The sequence below is a fragment of the Hipposideros armiger genome, unplaced genomic scaffold, assembly GCF_001890085.2.
Source record: "Hipposideros armiger isolate ML-2016 unplaced genomic scaffold, ASM189008v1 scaffold_738, whole genome shotgun sequence".
NCBI lineage: Eukaryota > Metazoa > Chordata > Mammalia > Chiroptera > Hipposideridae > Hipposideros > Hipposideros armiger.
Genome location: NW_017732088.1, coordinates 787447 through 807359, shown reverse-complemented (window position 1 = coordinate 807359; position 19913 = coordinate 787447). Strand labels below are relative to the sequence as shown.

The 19913-nt window shown below is 37.9% G+C and overlaps 1 protein-coding gene and 1 pseudogene across 1 annotated transcript in view; one reads left to right on the top strand and one right to left on the bottom strand.

Moving 5' to 3' along the window:
• SPRY3 (sprouty RTK signaling antagonist 3) overlaps nucleotides 1-19913 on the bottom strand; it is an 86359-nt gene that overhangs the window by 20642 nt on the left and 45804 nt on the right. The gene's annotated exons all lie outside the window — the stretch shown is intronic.
• On the top strand, nucleotides 17144-18166 carry LOC109373612 (protein SET-like; annotated as a pseudogene).

The following is a 19913-nucleotide window of genomic DNA, read 5'->3' as shown; positions in this document are numbered from 1 at the left end:
GCATACTTATAGTTACCCCTTTAGTGATGGGTAAAGTTTTGGCAATTATGTTTTTAATTTCTAAAACCTATGTAGCAGACATTTGTAATATTTGGGTCTGACCAACATATCATGAATAGCCTTTCTATATTTGGGAAATCCTTACATTACAATTTTTACCTCTTAAATGTAGAAGTCAAAACTCAAATTTCTAACCTGTGCTGAAAGACGTAGGAATATGACTTAGGTCTAGCAATCAGATGCCCTGACATGACACTTTGATTTGGAATTGAAGACATGCCTAAAGTTGTACCATGTGGTTTTCATTTTGCTGGAATAGGTAGTAGTGAAGGAACCTGGCTTCGAATGATGGCAGAGATTGCAAGGTCAAGTTCTTAATAAAGTAGTGGCATCAGTGCTGGCAGCAGTAGCTATTGCAGTAAAGTCAATTTCTTGGCATCTAATGCAGAAGCAACAGTTTTTCTTATCAGGCAAATTCTGTGGCATTGGTCCTCGGCAATTGTCTCTGGAAACTGAGCCTTAAGGTTGGTTTTCCAGCCTTTCCTTAATAAATGACTGTGCTATGTATATAATCTCAGTTTCAGCATCCCCTTCTCAAACCATTTCTTCCTTTATTTTCTGCTCACTGCTTCTAATGCCAGAATCCCAACTTCTTGACCCCAATGGGATCTCCAGTCCATTGACCCTGTTGCTTTTTACTGCTACTTCCCTCCTTGCTTGACTTTATATTTCATGGTCCATCATTATAATCACTCCCAGGCATATATGATCAAATCCTTTGGAAACATTCATCCTGCTCACCAGGAAAAAACCCCAAACCTGATTAAATCCAACTCTCCACTTATTCTGTTCCCATGTTAACTGGTTTGATCCATTTAATTTTGTCTTCAGATTCATGACCGTAAATCTCAGTGGGCCTTTAGTGCTGCCTGGCAATGCTATGGCATTTTCATACCCATTCTCTAGAGGACTTTCATACCATCTGCTGTCTCCTTGGTCCTCCAATATCTAGTATATACCCCATTCTCACTCTCAACTGATGACCATCTTGAAAAAGCCACCCTTGTTGAGGTTACAAAGGACTTCAGTCTTCATCTTACCTGATCTGTCAGCATTCTTTACATAGCCAGTTACTCTCTTGTTCTTAAAACACTTCTTTTACTTGGCTTGGAACATTCTTCCTCTATCCTCTTGGCTCACCTCATCACTTCCTTTCATTCCTAGTTCAAATATTGCCTTATCAGAGAGACCTTCTCTGACCATACGATCTATTACACACATGTGTGTGCACACACATAGACAAAACCCTGACATTTGCTGTCTCCTTTACTCTGCTTGATATCACTACCTGAATCATATATTTCTGTGGTGTATCTAGCCTCCTGCTGAAATATAAGCTCCTTAAGGACAGGGACTTGCTCCGTTTTGCTTGCTGCTGGATCCCCAATGTCTACAAAAGTATCTGGAACATAGTAGTCACGCAATAAATACTTGCTTACATTTTGATTAGCCTGCATGGATTATTTTGTTTACAAATAAGAACCTTGATTCCCTTTTTTGAATAGCTTATTTTTAATTTTATGAATGTGAGGTATTAATGATGTATTATAGGAGTATGGTGAGTCTTTCTCTACATACTATTTATCCATATTTATAGTTTTTTTCTGTTTTCTCCATTTACTATTTCTTGTTTTTATTTTCTATTTGTTTTATTAGACTTGAGACTTAGTTATTGTGTTGGTTGAGTGTGGTGACTCCCTTTAAAGTGTTTACTTTTTCAATAAATATTTGGTCATTCTTGGTTGCCTGTTTATATTACACATGAAGACCTGGATGAAAAAGTGTCTGTGGCTGGAATTCATATTCTCCATAGATGTGAAAATCCTTGTTCTCCTGGCAGTTAGTGAAGAATCTCATTGCTATATCCCCAGTTCATAGCACACAGGAGCAGGGAAAAACCAGAATGTTCCCCCTTCGTGGTGGATGGTGCACTTTTTTTTTTTTTAGAGATTTTTATTGGGGAATTGGGGGAGGGAAACAGCGCTGGGGAATTGGGGGAAGGGGAACAGACAAAGTTGCTGTCCTTTTTGTTCTTCAGTCTAATTGTGGAGGACGTTGCTTCACTGGTCCAAGTTGACACCATTAGTGCGCTCTTCCCGGGCGAGGCAGATCAGTCGCCGGCTTCTGGACGGCCGCTCACGGCGGCTGCTGGCCACAAACGGTAGCCCATGGCAACCCACTGCAGCAGGGGCTGCAGCCTACGCTGTCACCGGCAACTCACGGCAGCCCAGATCCAGGTTGAGCTTTTGTTCAGCATCTTAGCTATGGAGGGCAGTGTCACTGGCCCTCATATGTGGGATCCGAACCGGGGCCCTCTAGCATCCCAAGCCAGTTCTTAACCATCGCGCCACTAGGCCGGCCCAGATGGTGCACTTCTAATCAGTCTTCTGAGTCCACGTCGCTGCCAGACGTTCCTTAATGCCCAATCTGGTAGCCTTCAATGTCAGAATTCTTCATTTAAAGCCTCTATCCTGCAGCAAACACCAGTGGTGCGGGTGTGTATGTGTGTGTGTGTGTGGGGGGGGTTCATATAACCATTCCTCAGTCTTTTAATTCAGTCTACCATCTGTCATCCTATGACCCATTCCCTTTCTCTCCTTGCTACCTCTGACTAGGATTATTCCAGGGTTCTACTAGCAAATTTACTTTTTTGGTGGTCTCTCTTTTGCCTGTGTGGCTGTGCTGCTACCTAAACTTTATTTCTGGTAATTACTTAGTGATGAAGAAATATTTGACACAACTTACAAATGTGTGGCAAACATATTTTCCCCATATGCATATGATTAGCCAAGGTTTCATCATTAAACTACTTTAAACATGATTTATAAATGGCAATTGGTTTTATTGGTATGCTCTGCATAAGAAAGTGTTCACTATCTCCTTAAGCATTGCTACCAGTTAGTATTTAACATACACACAAATCTGGTGCTAACCAGCAGCAAGGATGCCTGAACTAGCATGTCACTTGAACTATACTCAAAGGATTAGATTGCCAAATATGAGTCTCATCCTTTCTTATTCAGCATGTATTCCAGAGACCAATACCAGTCCTAAGATTATTTGTTGTCAATCCCTGATGGGATAAGTACAACAAATATACGAATCATACACGTATGATAAGTATACTGATAAAATACACAGATGGTAAGTATTTAGACATTTTTAGAGCATTTTGACATTGCTATTACATCCAAGTGCATGATTTCCTATTTTACAAAAGTTTATAGCAGATTGGAATTTTTTTTTAAATGGTCCTTCACCACAGAGTGTTGAGACGCCCTGCTTAGAGTGTTTCAATAATGCTTTTGGTCAGGTGGCATAGTTTCCCTTCTTGTATTACCTTTGTCTTCCTCAGGGTTGGCCTTTAAGCCAAAGGACCTGGCTGCCTTCCAAGCAGTCGTTTCCGCATAGTATAATAGCTATAGCCAGTGAACTGAAAGTGCATTTCCTGCCACCATACTGTAAAATTATTATTAATGTAATAGGAGAATGCACTTCTGGTTTTGGCACTGATGTTTGGGATGCTGCATCAGGGCTGGTAGCTTGAAAGAGTGGACAATATTTTGGACTATGGATTAACAGAGATGAAACCACTAAGAATACTTCCTGTTAAAATATGCTACATTTGATCCATTTAGAGATAATTTGATAGGAAAACATTTTAAATGAAAATAGAGAAATCTCTTCCTATATGAGACCATAAACCTTTGCTCAAAGAACATTTTAGGGAGGTGAGCCTTAGCTCATTTTAAGAAATACTTTTCTAACAACTACTGCAGTAGTCTTCCGAATCGGGTAAGTACTCAATCAGAGACAGATTTATGAGCTATCATTGATTCTGTAATAATGAATCCTGCAATGAGTTGAAAATGGCCATATTACCCAAAGCAATATACAGATTTAATATAATCCCCATCAAAATCCCAATGGCATTTTTTAAAGAAATAGAACAAAAAATCATTAGATTTCTATGGAACCACAAAAGACCTCGAATAGCCAAAGCAATGTTAAGAAAAAAGAACAATGCTGGAGGTATCACACTCCCTGACTTCAGCTTGTACTACGGAGCAACAATAATCAAAACAGCATGGTATTGGCAGAAAAACAGACACACAGACCCATGGAATAGAATTGAAACCCAGAAAAAAGAATCCCACATAAATATGGAGAGATAATTTTCAACAAAGTAGGGGTGGTAGAAGAGGGTAAACGGGGCCAAATATATGGTGACAGAAAGAGAACTGACTCTGGGTGGTGAACACACAATGTGCTATATAGATGATGTACTACAGAATTGTACATCTGAAGCCTGTGTAACTTGACTAACCATTGTCACCCTGATAAATTTTAAAACAAAAAAAGAAAATTAGATTAATCTTTAGGACTCTTTCCAAAGCAAGATTCTGTAATTATGAGCTGGGGTAATTTAAGCATCTAAGGAATGAAAATGAACTTTAAATCAGGAGCCATTAACTATGAGGCCCTGTGATCCCCCTTTACTTTAGAGAAAAATACTGTTATGCTTCAGAAAGGATGTAATACTGAGGGCAACTGAGAGCTGAAAGTTTGCTTGAAGATATGTAGGGTTCCAGGTCCCCAGTTTCGAGTCAAGAGGAGACAATGAGGATTCAAAGAAAGGAGTAAATGGAAATATAGGCAGAAGTACAGAAATACAGTACCTGGAAACCTTGTGTGTAGAGTGAACACTTCCAGTAGCTTTCTAACGTAGAACAATCCTGACTATTCAATCATTCATCCTTCAAAAACTATTTACTCTCATGCTTTTAGCCTAGGCAAGCTGCAGATTCTGTGGGAGTTCATTGATTGGGGTCGTGCAGCAGTCTATTGCAGTTCAGGCAGGTTAGTCTTTCCAGAATTTGAGGGCACCCAAGTGAAGAAAGACTTGTGCAGATATGCAGTTACTTATTAATGTTAGAGAATGTAAGACTCCAAGCACAACCAGGGTAAAGCAAAGAGTGAAAAGTAACTGGTCACTATTAGAACCATGTTAAGACTTGAAATGAAAATATAGAAATGAAAATTTTGTATAGCCTTTACAATTATAAATCGAGGATTTATATCCAAGTTATGGTTGGAGATATGACATCCTAGAGAATTGAAAAGTTAACCGAGTGTGAGAAGGTTTTCCAATTGTTTATAAGGCCTTTGTATTGTTTTTGTTTATCCAAATAAAAGTGTAATAACAATATTAGAAGGTTAATATGTTGCTAATTAGGCTATCCTCTACTGAAATCCTTACTTAAAAATCAAAGCAATAGGAAGGATTTAATCTCAAACTACATATAGTGTCTGAATTAGTTTATTTTTATAAATTATTTTTGACCAAATGTCTCAGAAACAAATCAATGTAAAAGATTATTAATATTTATTTGCTTACAGGTATAAAAGAAAGTAGCATGAAATGCTTTTTTAAGAAAAGAGAAGAATTTTGTTATGAGCCAATTCATACTGCTGTAAATATCTTGGATCCAGGACTGAAAGGCAGAAATGTAAATAATGATAGCACTGCTGCCGCTGCCCTAGATTAAATTACAAAACAAGCAGCACATTTAGAAATTTATGCTGGAAAAATCTTTCAAATGTGTCTGAATACAGAACAGTTACAGTGTTTGTGCAGTCATGCAGTTTGGACTTGTGCCAAGTGTAACGCTCTTATTCCTGGTCCCACCCTCCTGATGAGGAATCCGAAGGCCAGGTTACGATTCAAGGTCTCTATGGCTGGCTCAAGTTCCTACCCAGTGTTTCAGAGCCTTCGGCATTACTAAATTTGTTAGGAAAAATAAGAATATTAATAATCATCGGTGCTTACTGTGTACCAAGCATTATGCAAGGTAAATTACATATTTTATCTCAATTAAGTTTCACAACAAACCTATGAGGTAAGCCCTCTTCTGTTTAGATGGGGACACTGATGCTCAAGGAGGTTAAGAAAAATTGAGCAAGGTCAAATTGTTTTTATCTGCTCATTTAGAAGACTATTGAAATGTCAGTAGTCTCTCCTGATGTCAAGAATGGCTCCTTTTGGACAAGACCAACTAGCTATCTTAGAACAACAGTAAAGTCTCCGAAACCTGAACATTTAGCTGTTGCCCTCACAGGTGACTCCCATCAAAAGTTTTGTCTGTTATTCCTGCGGGTTGCTTTCAGCCACACCTCTAAAAAGTTGTCAGTGGCTCTCAGTAGCTGTGCTTCATGACAGTCCTTGTACCAGCACCCCGTCTTATGGGCTCCTCAGTAGCGATGTAACAATATTACTACAAGGTCTCTGGAGCACCCTTAGTGACAGAAACAGAACCTTTACCTCTGCTTCAAGGAAACCACCCTATAAAACACCAACTAGCTTACCCATTCTAATTGACTATCTTTGATTTAAACAAAATGTAAGGAATTAAAATTGGTGCAGGATGAGGTGAGTTTCTCCAGCTTGGAGAAAGGCCGTTCCTGAGACTGGGAGTCACATTGAATCTCTGTTCTCCGCAAGGAATGTTTGAGTGGTGGGAAGGGACTCGAACTGAAAGGTGTTTCTGTGTTCCTTAGACGTGAGTTCAGACATGATCGCACGTTAGTGAAGGGGCTTTGCACTCGGTACTTTACCATCCTATTCCTTGATTCCATGTTTTTCTAAAATACAATTTGAATCAGGCACACATCAGACAGAGCCTCTGAGGCTCAATCTGATGAATTGGGGGAGACTGAAAACCTAGGCATCACCTGGAAAAGCTGCTACAAAATAACTGGCAGGTAGAGCGACCCTAGGCCAAGCCAAAGGAATCCATTGCTGAGAGTGGTGTAGCAGGTTTTCTGTGGAAGACTTTGCTTCCCCCTAGTAAGGCTCTGTGCGGGTTAGCAAGGGCTGTGGGAAGCTGTGGCTCTTTCTGATGTTAGCGTCCTGGGTCTGTGTTCACATTGTGCTTTTTTCTTCTGGTGTGTGTGTGCGTGTGTGTGTGCCTAATTGTCTCTGTGGGATTAGTGTTTTTCTATACAACACGACACTGAGAGAAACATTTTAAACCATGTTTGCCAGGGAAAGTCCCCTCTCCTCGGAATCCAAAGTGAAATCAACACCACACTTTGCAGAGTTATGGATGGTAGGATTGTTGCAGGGAAATGTCACCCCAACTGCCCCAGGGAGCAGGAGCCCTTTCATTGCTGCTTAACCACTTCTTGCCCGTTACTGTGACAGGGTGGCTCCTTTCACACACAATACCTCAGGAGATCTTGTAGATAGCATCATGTCTGCCCTTCCAAGAGCATAGATTATGTTAAGATGTCACCTGCTCATGCTCTTCTTGTTTCTCCAAGACTCTTGCTTATTTTTATCATTTGGCTGGAATTTCTACTGTAGGATTACCATGGAACATACACATACACCCCCACACAAACAGGGTTTCCGAGTTGCATTGAATTACACTTTTGAACATTCAGATTTAATTTCCCCAACCCTCCACCTGGTTCACAGGAGGACTTACCTCCAAAGTCCTACAGTGACCAGATGCCTTCCGTCCTACGCTGTCTTCCTTCTTCCTTCTCCCCTCTGTGCCCTCTCCTGCCAGTCACCAGGCTACATTAAATTGCATGTCTTGCTGTGTTGCATGCTTCCTGTGGGCAGCCTAGCTCTTGACAAGAGAAAATTGGGCTATGTAAACACCCTTTTAAAAATATAATATAAATATAGAAAATATATAAGTAGAATCATACAATATTTGTCCTTTTGTATCTGGCTTTTTTCACTTAACATAATGTTTTCAAGGTTCATCTATATTATAGCATGTGTCTGAATTATATTCCTTTTTAAAGCTGAATAATATGCCTTTGTATGGCTAGACCACATTTTGCTTATCCATTTTTCTGCTGATGGACATTTAGGTTGTCCCCCACTTCTGACTACTGCAAATAGGAATCTTAGGAACTTTCATGCACAAGGTTTTGCTTGAAAACCTGTGTTAACTTCTTTTGTATATATAGTTAAGAGTGCAAATGGTTGTATCATATGGTAACTCTATGTTTAACATTTTAAGGAACGTCAAAATGTTTTCCACAGTGATTGCAGCATTTTACACTCCCACCAGCAATGTACAAGGGTTCCAATTTCTCCACAGCCTTGCCAACACTTGTTATTTTCCATTTTTTAAAATTTTATTAGGGCCATTCTAGTGGGTGTGAAGTGGTATCTGTATTTCCCTGATGGAGGAGTGAGTGAGGATCAGAGAAAAGATCCTGTTTTTATTTTCCCTTCACATAAGATATAGCAGGAATAGGAAAAACTGTTTTTCTCAGAAAAGAATCTATGAGATATGTATGGTTATTACTTTTGTAAATGAGGAAACTGAGATTCAGAGAGCTAGAAGGACTTATCCAAGGTCACGCAAATAGATGGTAAAGTCATGCCACCTACACACTTTGACCTCAGAGTCTATACTCTTAACCACAATGACACAATGACACTAAACTAAAAGGTCTCAAAGAGCACACACCATATCTCCTGTGTCTTCTATGCTTGCTCTACTTCTCTCCCAAACTAGACAATATTGGACTTGACACAAAGGAGGAACTCTAGAAATATCTGTTAACCAATCACGGGAATATTGAAAGCCCTGCTTGAAGGGCTCAGAATTATTAAAACAGGAACTATGAGTAGAGTAATCATAAGTAGAAAGGGCTTTATTAACACAACTTGCTGCAGCTGTTCTGAGCACTTCTTATCTGTTTTCTCCCTGGAAGCTATGTTTTCTTTTCTTCACTATCTACATTCTTCTGTGTACTGTGTACATAAGAGAGGAATTTTAAAACTCCTCTTGTGGGAAGACATTCTTCCTGCTTAAAGTTCAAACCGAAAACTAATCTTGCCTTATGCACAAGCATGTATGATAGGAAAAAGAATTACAAGAAGTATTTACAACCTCTACTCCTCACACATCTACTAAAGAGAATTCTGTCCTTGCACACTCTGTTCCTGGACTTTGTTCCAAAGATCAGGATAATGGTTAAGAGAGAGAGATGAAACAAGCCAGAATTTGTTTGACTTACATTGGAAAGGGTAGACATTACTAAAAGAAGAAAAAAATTAACTTAGGCTAGATATGAGTGTTTTAGGTAATTGTGAGAGATAGAAAGAGATTGGAGAATCTATTCTGCCATAATGAGTAAGCATGTTGGGAAGTAAATGGATGAAAATTATTTTTTAAAACATAGTTTGCTGTGTGTTGTGAAAGGCATATTAAGAGAGAAAAATAAAATGTAATTTTTTTTACCTTTCTATTTGGGTTTTAGACAATTATTTATTTGGACACTGACATCATGATGAGACTGCCATGAGGTGGATTGATTTTATATAGGTTGCAATTGGAAGATAAGATCTAATTTTAGCAAAGGTGAGAGAGTCTAAATTGGTACAGCGACTTTGGGATATAATCTGGCAGTTTTATAAAATTGAAAATATCAATAACCCATGACACACCAATTCCATTTCTTCCCTGGAGAAAAACACGTACTTATATTAGGAGACGTGTACAAGAATATTTTCTACAATACTGCAAAATTTTGAAAACAGCCTGAATGTCCAATAATAGAGAAACAATTAAATAAAAAATTGTATATTTGGCTTTTCTGATGTCAGCATCATGGCACAGAGTGAGGAGACCTCTTTGTATCTCCCCTTAAATTTACAATAAGTTGGACAACTATAATTCAACAAAGGCTCCTCTGTTCAACACACAAACATGCCTGAGAGATCCATGCATCAGTACATCTGAAGGTGGGTATAGTGGAATGCATAAGGGAGGTAGGATGGCAGGAGGACAAAGATAGTACCCACAGACACAGTTTAGTGCTATTGCAACCCCAGTCAATGTGGTAGCGGTGGAAGGGTCAGGGTTCGGCCCTCACACTATGGTCCAGTGGAGGGTAACAGGGGCAAAAGCAGCTTTGGTGCCTGAGAAGCTGGCCACCTCCACTGCAGCAGAACCTGGTAGAAGCAGTGGAAATGCCTCTAACAACAAAGCAGTGCCTACAGCCATTAGTAAAAAGGAGGCAGTACTGCTGGCTTGCAAACCCAGCTCTTTCCCCGCCTACCACCCCACTCCTCACCACAGTGGTGGTGCCCCAAGGCTGAGGTAACCCAGACACAGTGGGGACACTCAGCACCCTTGTCACCGAGGAGTCAATTTCCATGATAACCACGACACCTCCCAACATGACCCCAGAGGTGCCAGTAGCACAGGTAAGAGAAAATAAAAACTTGTGCTATAGCACCATCTACTGGAAAAGAAAAGAAAGACCTGCTGAACTGTTAAGATCAAAACAGTACCTAAATAACAAAAGAGCCCCGTACTTCAAATGCCCTGGCAGGGGAACAATACATCAAGTACTATGAACCAAGGTAACATGGTAACACAGAAAGATAATGACAAGTCTCCAGAAACCAAACTCCAAGCCATGGAAGATTGTGATTTAAATGTCAGAGAATTCAAGATAGCAGTTATGAGAAAACCCAACAAGATATAAGAAAACTAAAAAAGGCCATTCAATGAACTTGGGGAAAAAATTAACAAACAAAAGGAGTACGTTACTAAAGAGATTGAAAGTATAAAAAATAACCAAACAGAAGTTCTGAAGCTGCAGAACTCAATAAATGAGATAAAGAATTCATTAGAGAGCATTGGAAATAGAGTAGACCACATGGAAGAGAGAATTAGCAAACCTGAAGACAGAAATCTAGAAATGACTCAGGTGGAAGAAGAGAGGGAACTAATTTTTTTAAATGAAATAACTCTATGAGATCTGACTCCATTAAAAAGAACAACACAAGGATAATGGCTATCCCATAAGGAGAAGAGAGGGAGAAGGGAATGGAGAGCCTATTGAAAGAAATAGTTGATGAGAGCTTCCCAAACCTAGGAAAGGAGCTGGTCATTCAAGTGCAAGAAGCTAAGAGAACACCTAATTATTTCAAAGGGAAAAGACCTTCTCCAAAACACACATTAAAAGTATCTAAAGTTAATGATAAAGAAAGAATTCTCAAGGCACCCAGGGGAAAAATACAACAACCTACAATGTAAGCCCCATCAGATTATCATCAGATTTCTCAAGAGAAATCCTATTGGCCAGAAGAGAGTGGAATGATAACTCAAAATATTGAAAGAGAGAAAAAAACAACCAAGAACAGTATATACAGCAAAGCTATCCTTTAGATATGAAGGAGAAATAAACTTTCCCAGATAAACAAAAGCTGGAGGAATTTACCAGCACAAGACTTGCATTATAAGAAATGTTGAAAGGAGCTCTTCTACCAGAAACAAAAAGACAAAAGTATACAAAACTATGAGTTAGATGACAAACAGACAGAAAGAAGCAAGAAAATGCAACTCTATTTCAGAATAAGGTAATAAACAATTATAACATAAAGGCTAAAGGGGAAAAACATTAAAAATAACTATAGCTACTGCAATTTGGTAACTAATGTGTAACATAAAAAGGGATAATTTGTGACAACAAACATAAAAGGAGAGGAGGAAAAGGACTGAAGTTGTAAAGGCAAATGAAGATAAGATGCTGTCAGAAGAAAAAGGACTATTATATCTATCAGACATCTTATATAAACCTCTTAGTAACTACAAAAGAAAAAACCTAAAACTGAGACACAAAACATAAAAAAGAAGAAATGGAGGCAAAAATCATAAAAAAAGAAAAAAACTAACAAACTAAAACAACAGGTAGAAAAACAAGGGAAAAGAAACAATGAAAATACAGAACCAGAAAACAAAAGATAAATGGCTGTAAGTTCTGATGTATCAATAATCACCTTAAATGTAAATGGATTGAACTCACCAATCAAAAGGTACATAGTAGCTGGATGGATTAACAAACAAGACCCAACTATACGTTGCCTTCAGAAGACCCATCTCAGCTCCAAAGACAAACATAGGCTCAAAGTGAAGGGGTGGAAGATAATACTCCAAACAAATGGCATCCATAGAAAAAAAGCTGGTGTAGCCAAACTTAAATCAGACAAAATAGATTTCAAGATAAAAAAGTAAGAGACAAAGATAGACATTGTATAATGAAAAAGGGGAATTCATCAAGAAAACATAACATATATTAACATATATGCACCCAACCTAGGAGCACCAAAATATATAAAGCAATTATTAAGAAACCTAAAGGGAAACATTGACAGTAATATTATAATAGTAGGGACTTTAATACCCAACTGACATCAATGGATAGGTCATCCAGAACAAAAGTCAATAAGGAAACATTGGCCTTAAATGACACATTAGACCAGATGGACTTAATTGATATTCATAGAAATTCCCATCCCAAAACAACAGAATACACATTCTTGTCAAGTACACATGGAGCATTCTCAAGGACAGACCATATATTGGGACACAAAACAAGTCTCAATAAATTTAAGAAGATTGAAATCATACTAAGCATCCTCTCCAACCACAAGGGCATGAAACTAGAAATGAACTATAAGAAGAAAGCTGGAAAATCACAAACATGTGGAGATTAAAAACATGTTACTGAACAACTATTGGGTCAATTGAGAAATAAAAGAAGAAATCAGAAGTTACACAGAGACAAATAAAAATGAATATAGGACATACCAAAATCTTTGGGATGCAGCAAAAGTGGTGTACTCAGAAGGAAGTTTACAGCAATATAAGCCTACCTCCAGAAAGAAGAATCCCCTCTCCAAATAAATGTCTAGCATTACACCTCAAGGAACTAGGAAAGAAAGAACAAATAAAGCCCAAAGTCAGTAGAAGAAAGGGAATTATAAAAATCAGAGCAGAAATAAATGAAATAGAGAATAAAAAGACAACAGGAAAAATTAATGAAACAAAGAGCTGGTTCTTTAAAAAAATAAACAAAATTGACAAACCTTTAGCTAGAGTCACTAAGGAAAAAATAGAGAAGATCCAAATAAAATCAGAAATATAAGAGGAGAACTCACAGTGGACACCACGGAAATGCAAAGGATTATACAAGAATGTATTAAAGGCTAAATGCCACCAAATTGGACAACCTAAAAGAAATGGACAAGTTCTTAGAAGCATACAACCTTCCTAGACGGAATCATGAAGAATTATAAATCTTGAATAGAGCTTTGGACCTCGAGAAGAAAGATTTATTTGATGTGAATCCTGAGAAAGAATTCATCTGCTGAGATAGACTCCCCAGGTCAACTGAGGGCCCAAATTTTATAAAGAATAAGCATCTAATGGTCAGTTGCTCTCAGGGGTTCCACATACACTCTGTATTCTGGGAAGAATCTCAGACTGAACTTTGGCTTCCTGCGCTATGCCCCATTTGTTTATGCTGTCTGAGTCAACCATTGCAGGGAAACCCTGGTTTCATTTTTCTACTAATGGACTGAGACCTGCCTTGTCCAATCAGAACTGCATAATTTGAATACCTCATTTACATAAAGTGGACCTAATTGAGAACCTGGGTGGGAAATTTTGCTATAAAAGATCACAGCCTCTTTGTCTCAGGGGAACACCATTTAGTTTGCTACCTAAATCTCTGCTTCCCAGACTATTGCTCCTTTTGCTCAAATAAATGCTTTTTACTCTTTATTACAGTCTGTAATTAATTTTGGTTTATAGAGTGATCACTAGTAAGGAAACTGAAACAATAATCAAAAACCTCCTAAAAAAAAACAAAGTCCAAGACCAGATGGCTTCACTGGTGAATTCTACCAAATAATCAAAAAAGATTTAATATTTCTTCTTCTCAAACTCTTCCAAAAAGTTGAAGATGAGGGAATGCTTCCTAACTCATCTTATGAGGCCAAAATTACCCTAACAGCAAAACCAGGCAAGGACATCACACTAAAAAAGGAAATTACAGGCCAATGTCTCTGATGAGCACAGATGCAAAGATCCTCAACAAAATACTTGCAAACTGGATGCAACAATATATTAAGAGGATTATACACCACAAGTGGGATTTATCCCAGGGATACAAGGATAGTTCAACACCCTCAAATCACTCAACGTGATATACCACATTAAAAAAATGAAACATACCAAAAAAATCACATGATCATCTTAATAGATGCATAAAAAGAATTAGACAAGATACAACATCCATTTATGATAAAAGCTCTCAATAAAATGGGTATAGAAGGAAAGTATCTCAATATAATAAAGGTCATATATGACAAACCCTCAACTAACACAATACTTAATGGTGAGAAACTGAAAGCTTTTCTCTAAGATCAGGAACAACAGAATAATGCCCATTCTAGCCACTGTTATTCAACATAGTACTGGAAGTCATAGCCAGATCAATTAGGCATGAAAAAGAAAAAAAAATCCAAATTGGAAAGGAAAAATTATCACTATTAGTAGATGACATGATTTTATATGTAGAAAACCCTAAAGATTATACCAAAAAAAACTATTAGAAATAATAAATAAATAGAATAAAGTTGAAAGATATACAATCAATATACAAATATTGTTGTGCTTCTACATACTAACAACAAAATATCACAGAGAAATAAATAAAACAATCCCATTTATAATTGAAACAGGAAGAATAAAATACCTAGGAATAAACTTAACAAAAGAGATGAAAGACCTGTACACTGAAAACAACGTTGAAAGAAAACTATGCTGAAGACATTGTTGAAAGAAATTGAAGAAGACACAAAGAAATGGAAAGATATTCTGTGTTCATGGATTGGAAGAACTACCATTGGCACAATGTTCATATTACTTAAAGCAATCTTCAGATTCAATGCAATCTCTATCAAAATCCTAATGGCATTTTTCACAGAAATAGAACAAAAAAATCTTAAAATTTGTACGGAACCACCAAAGACCCCAAATAGTCAAGCATCCCAAGAAAAAAGAACAAAGCTGGAGGTATCAAAGTCTCTGATTTCAAACTATACTCAAAGCTATAGTAATCAAAACACTATGGTATTGGAAAAAAAGACAGACACACAAACCAATGGAACAGAATTGAGAGCCCAGAAATAAACTCACAGATTTATGGACAACCAATTTATGACAACAGAGCTAGGAATATACAATGGAGACAAAAAGATTCTTCAATAAATGATGTTGGGAAAACTGGACAGCCACATGCAAAATAATGAAACCAGACTACTAAATTACTCCATACACAAAAATTAACTCAAAATGGATGAAAGACTTTTACATAAGACCTGAAGCCATAAAATACATAGAAGAAAACATTGGTTACAAAGCTTCTGGACATTGGTCTCAGAAGTGTTTTTGTCAATTTGACTCCAAAAACCAGAGAAACAAAAGCAAAAATAAGTGAATGGGACTATATCAAACTAAAAATCTCCACAGCAAAACAAACCATCAAAAAACTGAAAAAGCAACCAATCAAATGGGAGAAGATATTAGCAAATGATACCTCTGATAAGGGGTTAATATCCAAAATATATAAAGAGCTCATGCAACTCAACAACAAAACAACAATCTGATGAAAAAATAGGCAGAGGATCTGAAGTGACATTTTTCCAAGGAAGATATACAGATGGCGAACAGGTACATGAAAAGATGCCCCAAAATCACTAGTTATTAAGGAAATGCAAATTCAAAGCACAATGAGATATCACTTTACACCTGTTAGAATAGCTATTATAAAGTACAGCATAGAAAATATAGTCAATACTCTTGTAATAAATATTAATATAGTATGGTGTCAGATGGGTACTAGATTTATTGGGGTGATTACTTTGTAAGTTATATAAATGTCTAATCACTATGTTGTACACCTGAAACTAATGTAATATTGTATGTAAACTGTAATTTAAAAATAAAAAAATAATTAAAAGATGAGAGAGGAAAAAATATAAGAAATAAGTGTTGGTGAGGATGTGGAGAAGAAGGAACCCTCGTACATAGTTGGTGGGAATGTGAATTGGTGCAGCCACAATGGAAAACAGTATGGAGGTTCCTCAAAAAAATAAAACTAGAACCACTTTATGACCCAGCAATTCCTCTTCTGGGTATTTATCTGAAAAATATGAAAACACTAATTCATAAACATACATGTACCCCTATATTCATTGCAGCATTATTTAAAATAGCCGAGATATGGAAGCAATCTAAGTGTTCATCAATGGATGAGTGGATAAGGAAAATATAATATAGAAAGATGATAGCTAGGTAGATCGATTGATCGATCGATCGATAGATAGATAGATAGATAGATAGATAGATAGATAGATAGACAGATAGATAATGGAATACTACTCAGCCAAAAAAAGATGAAATCTTGCAATTGGAGACAATATGGATGGATCTTGAGGGTATCATGCTAAGGAAAATAAGTCACATGGCAAAGGACAAAAAAAGTATAATTTCACTCATATGTGGAATATAAAACAAAAAAGTAACAAACAAACCAATAAAACAAACAAGTCATGTATACTGACAACAGAATGATGGTTACCAGAGGAGAAACGGGTGGGGAGGGTGAATTGGTAAAGGGAGTCAAACAAATGGTAGCAGGAAGGAAACTAGACTTTCGGTGGGGAGTGCAAATAGACTATATGATATCAAGTTATAATGTTGTACACCTAAGTTTTATATAATGTCATTAACCAATGTTATCTCGATACATTTAATTTTAAAATGGCATAGTCAGTGGAATGCAATAGAGCAGTCACAACAAATTAATTAAAGCTCTATGTGTGAATATGACTATATCTTCAGAATATAACATTGAGTGACAAAAGGAAGTTACAGAATGACACACACCATATGATTACACTTATGTAGAAAGAAGCTCACAAAAATAATCCTATATACTTACATGCATTTTTATGAATACACATAGGTGTGCATAAATTAAAAAAAAAAAAGCAATTATGGGGGAGGAGGCGGCAGCTCCGGGAGAATGAACACTAAGCTAGAGCGCGGAGCCTGAGTGAGGGAGTCCAGGGGTCCCTCCTCCACAAGCAGGAGCCCAGGCAGGGCGGGCACGCTGCCCCAGTCCCTCCCTCTGCGCGAGCCAGCGGGAGGGAAAGCCAGCGGGCGCTGTAAGGAGGCCGAGGGGCTGAGCTATGGCCCGCACGTGTGTGAGGCATAAGGGGAAGCCGCTGCCCACCCTCTTCGGTTCCCTTCTCTCCCTATTTCCACCCCCACCCCCAAAGTGGAGCAGCACTAGATCTGCGCTAGCGGCCGAAGTCAGTAAAAAGGAGGTCAACTTCAACCACAACGAGGTCAACGAGACCTTAGAAAAAGAACAGCAAGAAGCAATTGAACATATTGATGAAGTACAAAATGAAACAGACTTAATGAACAAGGCAGTGAGGAGATTTGGAAAATAGAACAGAAATATAAGAAACTCTGCCAACCATTTTTTTCAGACGAGGTCAGAACCAATCGCCCCAAATTCCAAATTTTGGGGTAACGTGTCAACCATCCACAAGTGTCTGTACTGCTGGGGGAAGAGGCTGAAGAGGCAATGCATTACTTGACAAGAGTTGAAGTGACAGAATTTGAAGACATGAAATTAGGTTACAGAAATTTTTTTTAATTTTTCATGAAAATCTTTACTATGAAAGTAAAGTTCTCTCCAAATAATTTCATCTGAATGAGGGTGGTGATCCATCTTCAAAGTCCACTGAAGTCAAATGGAAATCTGGAAAGGATGTGATGAAATGTTCAAGTGAAACGCAGAATAAAGCCTGCAGGAAGACAGCAGGAGGGAGGGACCTGAGAGCTTGTTTACCTGGTTTGCCCACCATTCTCAGGCAGGTGCACATGAGTTAGGAGACCTCATCAAAGATGATATTTGGCCAAATCCATTACAGTGCTACTTGGTTCCTGACATGGATGATGAAGGGGAAGGAGAAGAAGAAGAAGATGATGAAGAAGGATCTGAAGATAACGATGAAGAAGGGGTGAGGGATGAAGTTGAAGAAGATGAAGATGATGAGGGGGAGGAAGGAGAGGAAGATGAAGGATAAGATGACTATTGCAACACTGATGGATTCCAACCTTCTTTCAAAAATTTCTCCAGTATCTGGGAGCAAGTTGCAGTCTTTTTTTCCCCCTCTTGGGCTCAGTTGCCCTGTTTCTGAGGTCTCTTCTCTCCTTTACACCGTGGTTCTCCCTTTATTTGGGGGGATGGCGTGGGAGAACACCTTGAGCAGAACACTAATGGGAAAAGAATCTCTGCCCATTTATATTCCAAATTCATTTATATCCATTCCTGTCCCAACAAAACTTTATGGAATCAACACCTGCATGCTCTGTGGGTGAAAACAAAACAAAACAACAACAAAAGCCTTCTGCTCCCCTAGCTCTGCTGGAAGCTGGAGGGTGCTAGGCCCCTGTGTAGTAGTGCATAGAATTCTAGCTTTTTTTTTCTCCTTTCTCTGTATACTGGGCTCAGAGATTACACTGTGTCTCTATGTGAACACAGACAGTTCGCATTTACCAACATGTCTACTTTCCCTTGTTTAAAAAAAGAAAAAAAATGGGGTTATAGAAGGTCAGCAAAGGGTGGGTTTGAGATGTTTGGGTGGGTTAAGTGGGCATTTTGACAACATGGCTTCTCCTTTGGCATGTTTAATTGTGATGTTTAACGGACATCCTTGCAGTTTAAGATGACACTTTTAAAGTAAAATTTTATCCTAATGATGACTTGAGCCCTGCCACTCGATGGGAGAAGCAGCAGAAGCCCTAAGATCTTACTCAGAATTGATACCCTCTATTGTAATTTTGTTCCTCTTTATTTTTAAATTTTCTTTTTGTTTCACTGGAAAGGAAAGATGATCAGTTTTAAACGTTAAAAGTGTACAAGTTGCTTTGTTACAATAAGACTAAATGTGTACAAAGGATTTGGTGCTTTTCTCTCAGAACAGGTTTGACTTGTATAACATATTGTCAAACTTTGTCACCCTAACTCTGTATTTTTTGACACGCACTTTGCAGGATGACCTCAGGGCTATGTGGATTGAGTAAAGGGATTTGAATCAATGTATTAATGTCTCCATAGCTAGGAAAGATCATGGGTACAATTTGCCATCAGTGTCTGGAAAATTCTCAAATCATTCAGGATACCAGATTTCTCAAAACTCAGTTCTGAGTATATTGTACCCTTAATTTGTATTTCAAATTGGCATTTTAAAAAAATGGGCCCTTATTTACCTGGATATAATAATAGTGCCTGCCACCACCATCAGAGAGACCTGGTGCTCTAATGCCGAGTTACACATGGGGCAATCGCTGGCATGTCTTCATTGGCACTGTAAAATGTGGCCAAGAAGACACGCTCTCAGAGTAAGAAGTCCGTATTGGTGGTAAGAAACTCAGGTGAGGAGTACTTTTGCCTCTAAGTACCAGCTATTTAGCATATAGTTCTCAAATGAGACCCGACTGTGTGAATCTGGGTGAGATGATGGACTCTGCTTTGCTAAATGCCATCATGCATAGAATAACATTTTGAGAAGCTAAATAATGCCTAAGCTTTTTCATGCTGTAAAATATAGTAGCTAAAATTAAATGCCCGTTTTTCAGAGTTGGATTAATGGACAGTCCGGTCAAATCCAAAGTTTTTTTATGTATAAAACTTTATAAATGAAATGATTCCATCAATAGGCAAAATGTAATGAAAACCTTTCTAGATGGATAGTATGTAATTTCTGTACAGGTCTCTGTTTAGTAAATACATCACTCTATACTGGTCAGAAACCTTGCTCCAATATAGGAACATAAAGATTAAACAAAACAATCATGTGGTTTTTATTTGCATTTCTCTAATGATTAGTGAAGTTGAACATTTTTTCATATGCTTTTTGGCCATCTGTATGTCCTCTTTTTTTG